The 16,343-nt window shown below is 39.2% G+C and overlaps 1 long non-coding RNA gene across 1 annotated transcript in view; it reads right to left on the bottom strand.

The window, feature by feature from the left end:
- The window catches only part of LOC137227613 (uncharacterized), a 435,344-nt gene that overhangs the window by 55,171 nt on the left and 363,830 nt on the right, over window positions 1–16,343 (bottom strand). The window lies entirely within an intron of this gene.

Below are 16,343 nucleotides of genomic sequence, written 5' to 3'. Positions count from 1 at the left end.
AATGATATAATACTGGTTCACACTTGTTTTTCTCTCACTGGTGATATTCTTTTATGTCACTCTCATTGTAAACATAGAACATTAGTTTGTCTCTGAGGCCATTCAATTATTTTTACAAAAGAATTCAAGGCAGTGTTTTATGTCAAGTTTTCTGCTGCTTTCCATACATCTAGTTATTTAAGGTTCAACAATGAATAGCATAGCTTCTGTTTACTTTGAACTCTGTTTAGACAATATTGAATCAATTTTGCCATGGTCCACTGACCTGCCTCACTGCCCTCTGGGTAGAAAGAAAATTATATCCTGAGGGAGGAACACAACTCTCTAGGTCCCAGCCGTCTTAGAAAGGCTTTCTTGGTCGAAACACAAATGTGCATTTTTCCTTATTTATGATTGCTTCTAGGAGAATACTACATATGTTTACTTTCTTTCTTCCTATATAACATTTTGAAAGATTACATAAAAGATTTGGAAGGTATTGTGCAAAACATGAAATCACAGAGGATAGTGGTATTTATGAGTGTTTTTTATATTCAAATAATTCATCCATATTATTGATAAGTATATATATTGTTATGTAGTATACTTCATGTTTTAAAAATAATGTTTATGTGGATAACATTGTTAAGAAACTAGAAACCACCGTAGTTTATATCTGACCTGGGTGCTGGGACACAAAGGAAGTTATGTAAAGAAAGTTGATTCAACTCAGAAGAAGCCTAGTGAATAATGTGTAACTTCCTGCTTCAATTATCCATGACTCTATTTTGTTTCCCAATCAGCCATATCTGAGCTGATCATACACATTTATATCAATTTATTAGCCATCCATCTAAAAATGAAAGTAAGATTCTAAGAGTAATGAAAGCGTATAGTGAGGATGTCCAAGAAATAACCACCTATATATGTGTAAGCACTAGGCTGTCAAACACTTCTAATAGGTAAAGTAAATAAATTACCCCCCCCAAAATCACCTAACAGTATACAGTGTATAACATGATTCTGCAACATAAAATACAAAGAATAAAGTACTTTAAATGTAGAGAAAATACACTTTAAAACTTTTTTTTTTTTTTGCGGTTTGTGGGCCTCTCACTGTTGTGGCCCCCCCCGTTGCGGAGCACAGGCTCCGGACGCGCAGGCTCAGCGGCCATGGCCCACAGGCCCAGCCGCTCCTCAGCATGTGGGGTCTTCCCAGACTGGGGCACGAACCCGTGTCCCCTGCATCGGCAGGCGGACTCTCAACCACTGCGCCACCAAGGAAGCCCTCACTTTAAAACTTTTAAAGCAATAAATCAAGAAAATCAGGAATTAGGTGCTTCCTTTTCTCTCAATATTTATGAAACAAAATAAACTTTACGAAATAAGAAAGATATGATTAAATGAAAGAAGAGCCTGGAATAAAATTGTGCTGAGAAGCAAACAAATAAAAATAAACTGCATGAGATAAGAAAAAATATAATGATCCTAAAAAGCAAATAAAATAAAAATTTACATTAGAAACTGTTAAGCTCAGTCTGAAAAACCAAATCAATATTATGGAAAACAAATGTACTCTTTTAGTTACTAAAAAAAAAAAAGGACATAAGGGTTTCCCTGGTGGCGCAGTGGTTGAGAGTCCGCCTGCCGATGCAGGGGACACGGGTTCGTGCCCCGGTCTGGGAAGATCCCACGTGCCGCGGAGCAGCTGGGCCCGTGAGCCATGGCCGCTGAGCCTGCGCGTCCGGAGCCTGTGCTCCGCAACGGGAGAGGCCACAACAGTGAGAGGCCCACGTACCGCAAAAAAAAAAAGGACATAAAAAGAGAAAAATAAGTAATTGAAAATAACAGAGTTTAGCCAAAAGGGGCCTAATACTCTTCCTAAAGAAGTGTCAGGAACAAATTTCCTAGAAAATAAAGATGTAAGGGAAGAATATTTTCCTGAAGTGAAGAAAGGCTTGAGCTTAAAAGGTTTCACTGAGTGTTTAATGTTTAATGTATCTATAAATAATATATAAGTTAAATGTAAGTAAGTAATGTATAAACATATGTATTTTAAGTGTAAATAAAGAATTTCATTAGCATTTTGGCAAAAATGTCTTATGAAGGAAAAATCTCCGACTGGCCTTGATATCTCCTTAACAATATTATATATCAAAAGATACTTAAATAGAATCTACATGGGAAAAAGTTGTAACAGATGAATCCTACATTCAGTCAAATTGATAACCATTTGAGAAAGCAATTAAAATAGCATATAGTCCAAATTGTATTCCAGTGGTGCCTAACTTAAATGCTTTTCCTTCTTTCTAATTTTTTTATTTGTTTGACAAACTACCTGAAAAGAATTCAAATTAGGTTAGGCTTACAAAGCGCAGCTGAGTTCCATAAATCAAAGAAGTTATACAGCACAGTAATGTTTACTACGTACATTTCCACTAGAAGTCTACATTCTAATTTTTAAGTGGTCACAAATCTGTATTTCATGCAAAATAAAATTTCTTTATAATATTAGTTTATTATAATTATGGTACCTTAAATTTATTGGGGCTCTAAATTTTATTAGAAGTATTAAATTGAAATTAGAAACAATCTAGCTCCCAATTTACTGACATACTATTGAAGAAGAAGTCAGCTCCACAGGCCAAATTAACTCTATGTGTGCATTTAAACATTAAGTGCATGGTGTTCAGATTGGTGCAATCTGGATTTAGGATCAACATTTCTATGCCAAGAATTTGGGGACACGCTGACTTAGCCTGACATAAACAACTCTGGTGTATTGCTAAGGTAACATTCAGAAATGGAGGAATAGTGTGGACAGAGGTAAGATTCAGATATTGATAGCTAAGAGTTTATAAGTAACCATCATGTATAGCCAGGCAAACATATTCACATTTCACCTTGCACTCATAGGTCATAGAATAGTCTGTGCGAGTTGTATTGGCCTTTGCAACTTCATAAAGAGATGGACAAGTTTTGACTATATCCAGTCAAAACTATTTTCTCTTTACAAAAATATATAGTTCACTATTGAAAACACATATAAGACAATAAAAATCACTCACAATGTTATTACCCAGTTATAACCAATTCACATTGTCATGTATATACTTTTGGTATTTCTTTCTGTAAGTATGGAATATATTTTTTTTTTAAAAAGGTGCATATTTTTACAACTTTTTTTCTTGAACAACATATTGTTTGCAGATGTTTTCATGTTCTTTTACTATAAAATGTTAAATTATGTATATTACTTAATGCATTCATAATTATAGTACATGTTTTTATATGATATCTCAATACTTACATGTGTGTTACATGTATACATATATGCTATAACTATGATGGAATGCATTTACATTCAGATGGCAAATGTGGAAATTGTTCATGATATTTTGTAAAAGGGAAGAAAATGTACAAAAATCATGTGCCTTTAAAAAAATAAATTGTATACATATACTATATATATATGTATATGTTTGTGTGTGTATAAAATAGAAAAAGATATTTTTAGCCAATCTAATAATTGTGGGTCTTTGTTTCCAGATCTTGTTGTAAGTAACCTTGTGATGAACATCATTATAGTTAAATATTTGCACACATCCTTATATATTTCTGTTGTTTCAATGCCTGTTACATGACGCAGGTATCTAGTAAATGTTTGTTAAATAATTTTCAAAGCATTTATAAATTTAACTGCAAACATATAATTCTGCCTTTGATAAGACCTTTCCAACACTGAAAATATGTTAAATGTGACAGTAAATTTTACTACTTAGATTTTTGCTATGGCCTTGCAACATGTCTCTGTCCTTTGTCTATTTCTTCATGAGTCCATTGCTCACACTACTTCCAGTATTCTTCTAAAATGAAGGATGGTCCAATTACGTATTTCTTTTAAAACTATATGTATTCCCTATTATCCACAAACTAAGTATCCAAGCACAGTGATATTGTAACTGTGGTCTCTGCTTCAGGTTCGGTCTCCACCACACACCTCCTTCACTCCCAGGTCCTTCGCTGCAGCCATAACGTGATACACATGTTCATTCATGCCCCAGCCCTCATGCAGCGCTTCTTCCTGATGAATTCTCATTCTTCGAAGCCCAACTTACGCATGACTTGCTTTGTCATGATTTTCTTCGTGCTTCTAGGATTTTGAACATTCTTCTAGTATAGCCCTTTTGACTCTGAACTGTATTTATTTATATTTCTAAATCCCAAAATTAGACCATAAGCTACTTGAGTTCAAGAATAATATTTTCATCTATGTTCTCCTAGCACCTTAGTACAATTTGTGAGTAATCCATTTTCTTTACTATGGGTTTAGAATAAAGAAAGTAACTACAATGCTTCACATACTTCTAAACATTTTTAGAACCTAACTTTTTAACAGAGCAATTAAATACTATTACACTTTAAAGATTAGAGCTCTTAGTCATTAGACTTTGGTGTTTACAAAGTCCATTGTTGGCAAAGATAAAAAAGACACCACGAATACCTATAGCTCACCTATCTCTAGTCTCAAATAAAATGAATTAAAAATGTGGCCTCCTTTGCTCAAACTCTGTACTCTTCTTTGTGTGAATAGGGGATAAGCCCATAAACAAACAAATGAAATCCCACAATATTTCAGAAATATGGCTCATAATAACCTCAGAGTGTCCTAAGGGAAAAAGAATAAAAATTTTCCACGGTAGCATAGTTTATGTAGATTAGGGTTTTTCAGTGCACTGTCTTGTCATGATATAACTTATCTATAGATAGTTTTTACTCTTGTCCTCCAGATTTATCACTTAAATGAGCTTTCCTGATCCATAAAAATTACTAGTAACCTTTTCATGCTCTGAATTTTCTCACCCCAGCCTACCTGGGACTCAGGTCAAGTTGAACTTTAAATAACAGTGCTGAATATGTTTTATGGCCTGCTCAACATCAGAGAGCAGAAACATTTATATTATGTGTGAAAACATTTGACATGGCTATAAAATGCTGCTGGTTTTGGCATACTGGGGTCAGTACAAGATAGGTGTTCAGGAGGGCACAGGAAGTGGGGCAGGGCCTAGAAAGACTGACCCTGAAATAGACTGATTTTTGAGAAGGCACTAGGGTGCACAGCCTTTATTCTGTCACCTGCAGATGCCAATTAGGCAGTTATGGGCACAGCAAGGGAAATCCAGATATGACAGAACCCCTGGAGTCACAAGAGTAGTATGGAAGCTTCTCATCAGAAAAGTACCAGGTAGCATTTTGTAAAAATCATTGCTGAGTTTAAGTAAAGGCAAGACATCTCTGAGGGCTTTTTTAGCTAGTTGCCTTCTTTCTACACACACACACACACACACACACACACACACACACACTCACTCTCTCTCTCTCTCTCTCTCTCTCTCTCTCTCTCTCCAATGCCTAACAGAACAATTTATCCAACTTCTCTGAGCAGCTCTTATCAGTCCCCATCAACCATGTAGACGGTCTCCTCCCAAATCTTGTTCCCTGTAAGATACATAAAAACTTTTTCCAAATCCTTGGTGTTTTGGACTCAGCCCTCTTGTTTTTGCCTAAAGTTTTTCACTTTAATAAACATCTTGTTAAGTATAACATAGTAAAGAAGGGAGAACAAATCATAAGAATATAGCTTAATCAGAGTGAACACGTCTACCCAGAGGCTGGGGACTGTGTCAGCTCCCGGATACCTGTTCAGGAGGGGAAACAGTATTGGAAAGGCAGGTAGTCCTGGGCATTTACAGAACACCATTCTCAGGAAAGCAGAACATGAATAGCAAATAAGAAGGAAACTCAGTCCCAGGAACTGGGCCAAGGAGGAAGTGAATAAGGAGGGTCACAACTCAGAGTCTAAGGGACAACAGGGTTTATCACTGATCTACTAGGTATTCTGGTTGCCAGTGAAGCCTAAGGATTAAAACCAAGGGAAATCAATTCTAGCAGTTGTTGGGGAGTAAGAGAGTGGGCAGTGGTGGAGGAAGAAGGTTCTGAGAAGTGGGGATTGAGGGAACAGAGGAGCAAAGAGGGAGGGAAGTGCTGAAATGAATTATGAATTACAGAAGGCATCAAACAACAAGCTTTCTCCGTTTTTTTTCCCACTGGTCCAACTGCCAGTCTAGTACGGACATAATAAAAAGATTTAAATACTTTTATTTACTTTTTTCCCCAGGTTTTTTGAGATATAATTAACATATAACATTGTGTAAGTTTAAGGTGTACACATGATTTGATATATGTACATATTGCAAAAATGATTATCACAATAAGGTTAACTGACACATCTCACATAATTAACACATGTTAATTACATCTCACATAATTACCATTTGTGTTCTGGTGTGTGTGTGTGTGTGTGTGTGTGTGTGTGTGGTGGGAACACTTAACATCTACTCTCTTAGCAGCTTTCAAATACAAAATACGATGTTAACTATTGCCATCATGTAATATATTACATCCCCAGAACTTATTCATCTTATAACTGGAAATTTGTACTCTTTGAACAACATCTCATCACATTTGGGGAAGCAGTCTCCTCTTCCAGTTTTACAAGTTTGCTTCAGCAGGGAAAGACCTTCACCAGTCAGTTCAGCTTGGGATGCTGGATGGGTCAGCTGGGAGCATTCACACACAGGCAGGGCTCTAGCTGGGCAAGGCTGCTGCCTGTGCTCTGAGGTGGGGTGGGGGGATGGCCACTTGCTGGGCTCCATGGTCAGGTGGGCCCGCTGGCTATGCTCTGCAGTCAGCTGGGGCCCCTAGCTGGTCTACACTCACCCTTGATTGAGCAGAGTCACAGACTGTGTTCCCTGGCATGGAGGTGCCCTGGGCTGGACAGCGTAATTGGGTGGGGTTGCACTCCTGTCTCCAGAATCACTCCTTGGGTGGGAGCCGCCGGCTGTGCTCCCCTAAAGGGTGGTGCCATTGGCTGTGCTCCATGTTCAGGTGTGGCTGTGGGTAGGGCTTCATGACTAGACAGCGCCTGAGGCTGTGCTTGGAGATCACGCAGGGGCTGCACCCTGTCGTTGGGCGGGGCCTCAGGTAACTTGCTGGGCTCCCTGATCTGGCAGGGCCTCCAGCTGCACCCTGCGGTTGGGTAGGGCTGGAGGCTGTGCACTGTGGCCTGGTGGGCTCACTGGCTGGGCTGCCTGCCTGGGTGAGGCAGCAGGCTTTGCTCTGCATTTGCAAGGCCTTAGCCTGGGCTTGGCTGCTGGATGAAGCTGTAGGCTGGGCTCCCCCATGGTTGGGCATTTGTAATACTGTCATTTATAATAGGAAATATGTATTTGGTCTTTGTCCCCGTTCCTGGCACACAGCTCCTAAACTCCTTTCTGCTAAATGATGAGAACCCTAAATATGTTTTTGTTATGTTAATGAAGTGACTTTTAGAAAGCTCCTAGGTAACCAAAGGATGAAGGACTGGTTCCAGGGGAACCAATCTTGTGATTAGAGTGTTGGAACCTCCTTTCTGGGAAGGGGAGAGGTGCTGGAGACTGAGTTCAATAACCAATCAATCATGCCGATGTAATGAAGCCTCTATAAAAACCCAAAAGGATGTGTGTGGGAGAGCATCCAGGCTGGTGAACAGGTGGAGGTGCTGGGAGAGCTCAGGAGCACGTGAGCTCTGTGACCCTTTCCCTATACCTGACCTTATGTATCTCTTCATCTGGCTGTTCATTTGTACCCTTTAATATCTCTTGTAATAAACCAGTAATCTAGTAAGTACACTGGTTTCCTGAGTTCTGTGAGCTGCTCTGGCAAATTAATCAAACCCATGGAGGGGGTCGTGGGGACCTCTGATTTATAACCAGCCAGTCAGAAGCAGCGGTAATGACTTGAACCTGTGATTGGCATCTGAAGTGGGGGCAGTCATCTGGGACTGAGCCCTTCACCTGCGGAATCTAATGCTATCTCCAGGTAGATAGTGTCAGAATTGAGTTAAATCTGTGGGACATTAGGTCAGTGTCCATAGAGAAGTGAGTTAATTGGTTGGTGGTGGTGGAAGAAATGCTCATTGAAGGGGTACCATAGGCTGGGCTCTAAGGCTGCCTGTTCAGGCTCCCTGCTCAGGTGCAGCCGGATTCATGCTCCACGGCCGGGCAGAGCTTCTGGCGTCTCCTGCAGGGGCAGGGCTGTAAGATGGACTCCTCGTCTGCCTGGGCTCTCTGACCAGGCTTCCTGGTTGGGCAGAGTGGAGGCTCTACTCAGCAGTTTAAAACCCTTTGAATACGCAATATATTTTAATCCACATTCTTATTTCAAACTCAATTATTTCCCACTACTCCCTCAGACAATGGGCTTAATCTGCTCCCTCTACTTGTACTTGTTCCTATGGAGCCCTTCGAGATGAGAACTCTGAGCTGTATGGATTAAAACGAGGAAGTGGAGAGAGAATAGGATTTACCATATCTCACTGAAACATACTTAGAGAAACCATAATCAAGAGGGAGGCTTAAGCAAATCTTCCACAGAGCTGTGACCCTCCCTATAATCCACAAGAGTTGGTAGGAGCTGCTAGGAATACGTTTGCTTTCAGGACAGATAGGATCACGAACTCCTTTGTTATACGGCAGGCCTCTGACTCTTACTATTTTAATGAAAATGTAACAAAGGATAGAATTTGTGATTTTTGCTCAGGGTAATGATCATATGTTGTTCTGACAAGATTTTTGCATAAAAGAACATGGGAGGCACTTAAGAAAAGCTAGATTGTGCAGACGCCGTTCAACAGGACACTCTTCGCATCTGATATGACAAGTAGTGGTACCTCTTTAGAAGGATGGTTTTCAAATTGGGTTCCACAGGGTTCCTTAGATATACTGCCGTGGGGTTGAGAGAAGTCAAGAGGCTTTGAAATCCTGTCCTGAGTCTATCAAAACAGTTTCAGTTTTTACTATTGGGATTATATTTTGTGGAAAGGGTGTGACCCTAAAAATATACAAATAGATTTTAAAAAGTAAAGCACTACTTTAGAAGAGGTTTCTATAGTGTTTAACCCCGCTGTGTGTCTGTCTGTCTCCTGTCTTAGTGTACCAATAAGGAAACAGAAATAAGAAAGGAGAGATTTCCATTGTCATTCCTTTCCTGTCAGAAAGTTGTGACAGGAATACCTGGGGACTCTGGGGACTCAATTTAGATCAGAAGGGTGGTGCAGGGTATGCTAAAGATGATGCTACCTAGAAATAAAAATTCGCCATGAAAGTTAACTCAAAAATTTAACTTACTACTTTATTGTATGTCAGAAAGTCTGCTAAATGCTGAGAGCACTAAGATGAATGAAACAAGATCCCTATCCTGAAAGGACTTATAATCTAGTTTAGGGATTTCTAATTTTTCCATATTTTTTCTGCATTTTAATTTCTAGATCTCAGCCCAGTTCTTGGTATACAGCTGGAGTTCAGGAAATATATGTTGAATGCATGATTCCCTTTGCACTCCTGAAAATAATTCAGTTGTCTTTTTGGCTCATTTCAGCTTGGTAATGTCACCATTACCAAGCTTGTCGTGATAGCCTTCCTAAAAACAACTGGTCACTAAGAAACTGACAGTAACGTTTTCACCCAGTACATTCTTCTAAATGGAGAACACACGAGGATTCTACTAAGAGCACCCACATGATGGGATCAGAGGGGTTATACTTGGTCCAGCTGGGGACACCAAAAATAGCACAAATGTCATCTATTGACAGTGGGTGAGTTTGATAATGAGAAGATATGGTGGTAGTATGGAGAAGCAATAACGCATTATAACCATTAGTAACTACAAATTACTATGCCTGTCAATTTCACAGATATTGTATCCTCATTGAATCCTAGCAACAATCATGTAAAGTGGTGGGTGCTATTCCAATTTTATAGCAGAGAAGCTGCAGCAACAACAGATGAAGTAACTTGTTTAGAATGATTGTTAGTAAGAGATGGAATAGAGAAAGATTTTTTTAAATTTAAATTTCATTATCAAGATTAAAATATTCATGTTAATTTGAAAATGTATAAATTATAGGAGGTGTGGCCATGATTAAAAGTTAAGTTGTTCCTTTCTATTATGAAAAGTATTCAATTTAGAATTTAGTGCATCATCAAGGGGTAGTTTTACAGCCAATGTTCTTTCTTGTTATAATGCATTTAAAATTTTTAAAGTTGTGCATAGAGCATGTAGATGCTATTATGTAATTTACTATGATATGTAGATGTTAAAACCATTTTTGCTATAAAGCAATTTATTCTCAAAAATGACTAAAATTCTTAGCATTTAAGAAGTCATTTCACTGAAGAAGAAAAATAATACAGAAAAATTAAAAGACCTTTACTCTTTGTAGTAGAAATGTCAAACAATTCCATTTATTCATAAGTAGGTCAAATGAATCATTTGTCAAACAAACCACTTCCAGTCCTTATTATGTCAAGGAGTGATGAAATCATTTAATGCATGAGAAGAAGAGAAACTACAGGATAATTCAAATCCAGCCAAGTAAAAAGAGCCTAACAAGAAAAAAAACTATTGAATATTCCTTACAGTTATTTTTTAGGTTTCTTAAATGTCATGACCCTAATTTATCAGAATAGTAATGACTTAGTAATACGTAACATTCTTTTGTGAGGTTCACATTAATCTATTTCTAAATTTTTCAAACTTCAGTTTTTTGAGGTTTGAATTCTCATCAAGACGGAGTAAACACAATCCACCCTATTTCTCCCAAACTTATCAAAACTAAAAACCCTCATCAAAATGCATAAAGGCACTAACTGAGAACTCTCAAAAGTAAATAACAGCAAGCAGATTTGGGAGGTAAATAAAAAACATGAAGAATAACTAATACAGCTTTGAGTCACCTGTTTTGTTTTTTTCTTCTCCCATGACTCCCATGATCTTAGGTTTTAAGACATCCCAAATGTGTGAGAAAAGTCACCAAGAAGTTCTCTCTTTTTCTGTCCAGAGAATGAGGAAAGGGAGCCCTATAGAATAGCTGTACAGGAAATTTAATTTTTTGGGGGTGGAGGTGGGGAGGTGGGTTTGTTTTTATTGAGATAATTTTGGTTTATAGCATTATATAAGTTTCATGTGTACAACATTATATTTTGACTTCTGTATACACTAGCATGCTCACCATCCAAAAGTAAGTTGCCATCTGTCAACAAACAGTTTTCCCCCTTTACCCATTTCGTTCTCCTCTCAGCCCCTACCCCTGGGAACTAGTACTCGGTTCTCTGTATCTATGTGTTTGTTTTTGTTATGTTTTATTTACTTTTGTTTTTTTGTTTATATTCCACATATGAACAAAATCATACAGTATCTATCTTTCTCTCTATGACTTATTTCATTCATATAATACCCTCAAGATCCATCCATATTGCTGCAAATGGCCAGATTTTATCTTCTATGGCTGAGTAGTGTTCCACCATATAAACGTATACCATATCTTCCTTATCCGTTCATATCCATTGATGGGCACTTAGGTTGTTCCCATATCTTGGCTATTGTAAATAACACTGTGATAAACATAGGGGTGCATATATCTTTTTGAATTAGTGTTTTCATTTTCTTCGAATAAATACCCAGAAGTGGAATTGCTAGATTGTATGGTAGTTCTATTCTTAATTCTTTTGAGGAAACCCCATACTGTTTTCCCCAGTGACTGCATCAATTTACCTTCCCATCAACTGTATATGAGGGTTCCCTTTTCTCCACGTCCTCGCCAATACTTGTTATTTCTTGCCTTTTTAATAACAGCATTCCTAGGAGTGTGAGGTGAGATATCTCATTGTGGTTTTGATTTGCATAGGAAACTCCAGTTTTAAAAAAACTCACCCAGCCCAGCCCTATGCAAGCCCCAGTCAGGAGGCTGCACTTGCGTAGCAAGTATAGGAGTTGTGGCCACTCAGGCACCTAAAACTATGAGATAAAATTCTTCTTTCTGATAAAAAGAACTCAGAAAAGAAGTTCCTGTGGTCCAAAGAGTGGGGGGGAAATTCAGGTTATCTTTCTCTTTCTTCTCTCACCAGTTTGCTGCTGAGGTAGACCCAATAAAAGGAAGTGAATAACAGAACAGAACACTAAAACTTCAGCCCCGTGGCTAAAGGGTCAGCAAAAAGGATCTCCTGAAGTCAGAGAGTATGGGGGAAATCACAGAGAGGAAGGATCTGTAGTAAGGGATCCCTAAATCTGTGTATAAAGCTGCAGGCTTATCCTCTAAACTGCATAAGCATGGAATTAACCTGAGATGTGCTGTTACACTAGAGTTTAAACCGCTGATGAGTTCCCAGTCTGGCACAAATAGCACTGTATAAACTTTGAAAACTACATTGACATGTAAACTATAGCCCACAAGATACAGGTTAAGACTTGCATTTGAAACTAACGAGGTTGGTTGCTGCTAAAACAAAATGCCAACAACATTCTCTGAAGAATTTAACAATGATATTCAAAAAGTTCTGGATACAACTGAAAAGTACTTGATATACAAGTACCTGTAAAATCTTAATAAAACTCACAGGTGCTAGAAAATTCACAAATGCTAACCCTGAGATGACTCAGATGCTGGAGTTATCAAACAATTTAAAGCAGAAATTATAACCATTCCTCATGAAGGGAAAATATTCTTGAAATGAATGGGAAGACAGAAGTTCTCAAAAAAGAAGTAGAAACTATAAAGAAGGGAAAAAATGGAAATTTTAGAACTGAAAAATACAATAATGGAATTAACAAAAAGCACATATAGCTTACTTGCATAATGGATATGACAGAGGAAAGAATTAACTTGAAGACAGAAATTTTCCAAACTGAAACTTTTTTCAGATTGGAAAGTTAACATATACATCAGTGGAATCCCAGAAAGACAGAAGAGAAAAATCAATGCAGAAAATTTATTTTAAGAAACAATGGCGGGCTTCCCTGGTGGCGCAGTGGTTGAGAGTCCGCCTGCCGATGCAGGGGACGCGGGTTCGTGCCCCGGTCCGGGAAGATCCCACATGCCGCAGAGCGGCTGGGCCCGTGAGCCATGGCCGCTGAGCCTGTGCGTCCGGAGCCTGTGCTCCGCAATGGGAGAGGCCACAGCAGTGAGGGGCCCGCGTACCACAAAAAAAAAAAAGAAAGAAAAGAAACAATGGCTTAAAATTTCCAAAATTTGGTGAAAGATATAATTAAACAGATACAAGAAATTTGGTGACATCTAACCAGGATAAATGCAAAGAAAACTACATCCCAATACATCATAATCACACTACAAAAACTAAAAATGAGGAAAAGAATCTTGAAATTAGCCAGAGGAAAGCAACATATCACATATAGGGGAATGCCAACTTGAATTACCTCAAATTTCTCACCAGAGACCATGAGGGGTGTAAAATAGTGGGAAAATGTCTTTGAAGTTCAAAGAGAAAAATTTATCTTCCCAGAATTTTATATCCAGATAAAATAGCCTTCAGAAATAAAGGATAAATAAGGACATCTTAAGATGAAATAAAACAAAGAGAATTTGTCTCCAGGAGACCTTTTCTAAAAGAAAGAAGTTATGTAGGCAGAAGGATGACATTAGAGGGAAACTTGGAACTTCAAAAAGAAGAAACACCGAAACAGTAAATAAATATACAAAATAAACTTCTTTAGTTCTTTAAAACGTATGACTATTGGAAGCAAAAATTATAAAATTGTCTGATGGGGTTTTTGATGGGTCTTCTGATCTTAAGCATATATATCTTCTCCAAAGCACCACCCCCATCCCAACTTGTCAGCCTCCAAGCCTTTCTTAGCCATGGCCAAAATTGAAAAGCAGCATACTGATGAATGAAATAAGGAGCCCGTTTAGTGTAGATATTTTACATTTGATAGGAGGAATGAAAACACGAGCTTTAATTTCATTTAAAACTTCTCCAAAAAAAATCCCTAAGAATTGAATTTGTCTTCCTGTTAGTAGAACTTATCAACATTAAGAAGCTAGGTACTTTTTCACTGCTCCTTCTTGCCTCGTCTTTCTTCTTTAGTTTCTTACTTTCTTGTTCATGTCCTATTCCCTCCCCACAACTTCCTGTCATGTATAATGCATGACAACTGCAAGATAAAGCAGGTAGGGTAAAGACACCTATATAGCCATAAGCATTCTACATTTCACTTGAAGAGGTAAAATATTAACTTTAAGTAGACTGAAAAATTAGGTGTAATCCCTACAGCAATCACTAATGAAAACTAAATAAAGGCATACAATCAAAAAGCCACATAAATTAAAATGGAATACTAAAACATATTCAAATAATCCACAAATCAGGCAAGAAACAGAAAAAAAAGATGAAGAGAATAAGAAAATGGTGAGCCAAAACCCAAATATATCAATAATTACATTGAGTGAAAATAGTATAAACACACCAAAAGACAAATATTTTCAGACTAAATTAACAAAGAAGACCCAATTATGTGCTAGGAAAATTGTGTCCTAGGGGAAGGTAAATAGCCAAACATTTTATGGAATGATGGGTAAAGAGTCTGAATTAAATTGATGCCTGGAAGTCTAAAGTGTCATCATGATCTGTCAAAGTGGGTGCATATAGAGGCCAGGTAATAAATGAAAACTGGCTCAAAGGATTCACTGGGTGCTTGAACCCACCAGTAGTCATTTTCCCGGTCCCAAATGTAGTCAGAATAGGCATCCTTGGTAATGGCACAACACCTACAATGGATGCTTGGCCTGTGGGGTAAAAGGTGTTATGGTGTGAAATTCTAAAGGGAAGCTTCTGATACTGTAAAACTCCCTTCCAACACAGCAAGTCAAAATTAATACTACAGGGCTTCCCTGGTGGCGCAGTGGTTGAGAGTCCGCCTGCCGATGCAGGGGACACGGGTTCGTGCCCCGGTCCGGGAAGATCCCACATGCCACGGAGCGGCTGGGCCGGTGAGCCATGGCTGCTGAGCCTGCGCGTCTGGAGCCTGTGCTCCACAACGGGAGAGGCCGCAACAGTGAGAGGCCCGCGTACCGCAAAAAAAAAAAAAAAAAAAAAAAAAAAATTAATACTACGTCCCATTTGACTGATGGAGATGCACGCCACTCAACAACCTACAGAATACAGAGTTGGTGTTTCCAGCCAGTTTTACACTTTCTTCACTAGTCTGGCTCCTGTAATAACAAGATGGATTCTAGAAAATTGCATTAGACTATGGCAAACTCAACCAAGGAATAGCCCTAATTACAACTACCATGCCAGGTGGGATATCTTAGCTTGAGCAGATTAAAATAGCCCCAGGTACACAGAATATAGCCACTGATTTATCAAATGCACGCTTTCCCATAACTATCGGAATAGGGGATCAGAAATAGTTTGAATTCAGATAACAGGCAACAGTATAAATTTAGAGTTTAGTCTAACTTCTTGCAAAATACCATGCTGATCCACTATATCAATGACCGCATGCTATCTGGGCGAGATGAGTGAGAAGTGGCTAGCATATCAGAGACCTTGTTAAGGTACCTGTGCTCCAGAGAGTGGGAGATAAACCCTAACAATTCAGGGGTAGGCCACATCAGTGAATCTGTAGTGGGCACGGGCATTCCAGGACATTGCAAAGTAAAAGCTAAATTATTGCATCTGGCACCTCCCAATACAAAGAAACAGGCACGATGACTGGTAGGGCTCTTCAGATTCCAAGGGCATTCAATAACCGGGAACACTGTACTGACATGTACACCAAACGACATGGAAGCTTTGAGTGGGACCCAAAGAGGAAAAGCTCTGTAGCGAGGCCAGGCTACAATGGAAGCAGCCTTGCTACTTAAAACAAACCAGGCAGGCCCTGTGGCATTACCAGCTGTGGGAAATGATACCATGTGGAATTTATGACAACCTCCCAATGGGATACTCACAACCCAGAACCATAGAGCAAGGCCATACCACCTGCAGCAGAGACTTTAATATCTTCAGAAAAACAATTCCCTGTGCGCCCTTGCTGAGATGGAGTACCTGACCACGGGGTACCAAGTGACCCTACAGCCGCAACTGCACATCATCACCTCAGTTCTCTCAGACTCGCCTGAAGTCAGGTGGGCCCTGTAACAGTCCTTTTTAAGATAAAAATGCTCTATCAAGAATCAAGCACGGGTCCCTCATGAGCTAGCCCGCTGTTGCACACGCCGCACGTAGTCCACCAGTGTTACACAGAGCCTCTCCCTCCTGCCCTCGCCCATACCTGCGCAATCTCAGAAGACCATGGCAAAGGGATTTCCCCACAACAAACTCCCCCTGACCCAACGGTCAGAGTCACACTGCGACGGCAGCCGTCCCATGGGCCCGGCAAAGTGAGAGGGACAAGGCTTGGTCCCCATGGGAGTGCGAAGGCAGGAACCTCTGAGACCTGGTCACGGCACAGACCAGCACAGG

Source organism: Pseudorca crassidens, chromosome 7 (genome assembly GCF_039906515.1).
Source record: "Pseudorca crassidens isolate mPseCra1 chromosome 7, mPseCra1.hap1, whole genome shotgun sequence".
NCBI lineage: Eukaryota > Metazoa > Chordata > Mammalia > Artiodactyla > Delphinidae > Pseudorca > Pseudorca crassidens.
Note: the sequence above shows the minus strand (reverse complement) of the source record. Positions and strands in the feature narration are given on the sequence as shown.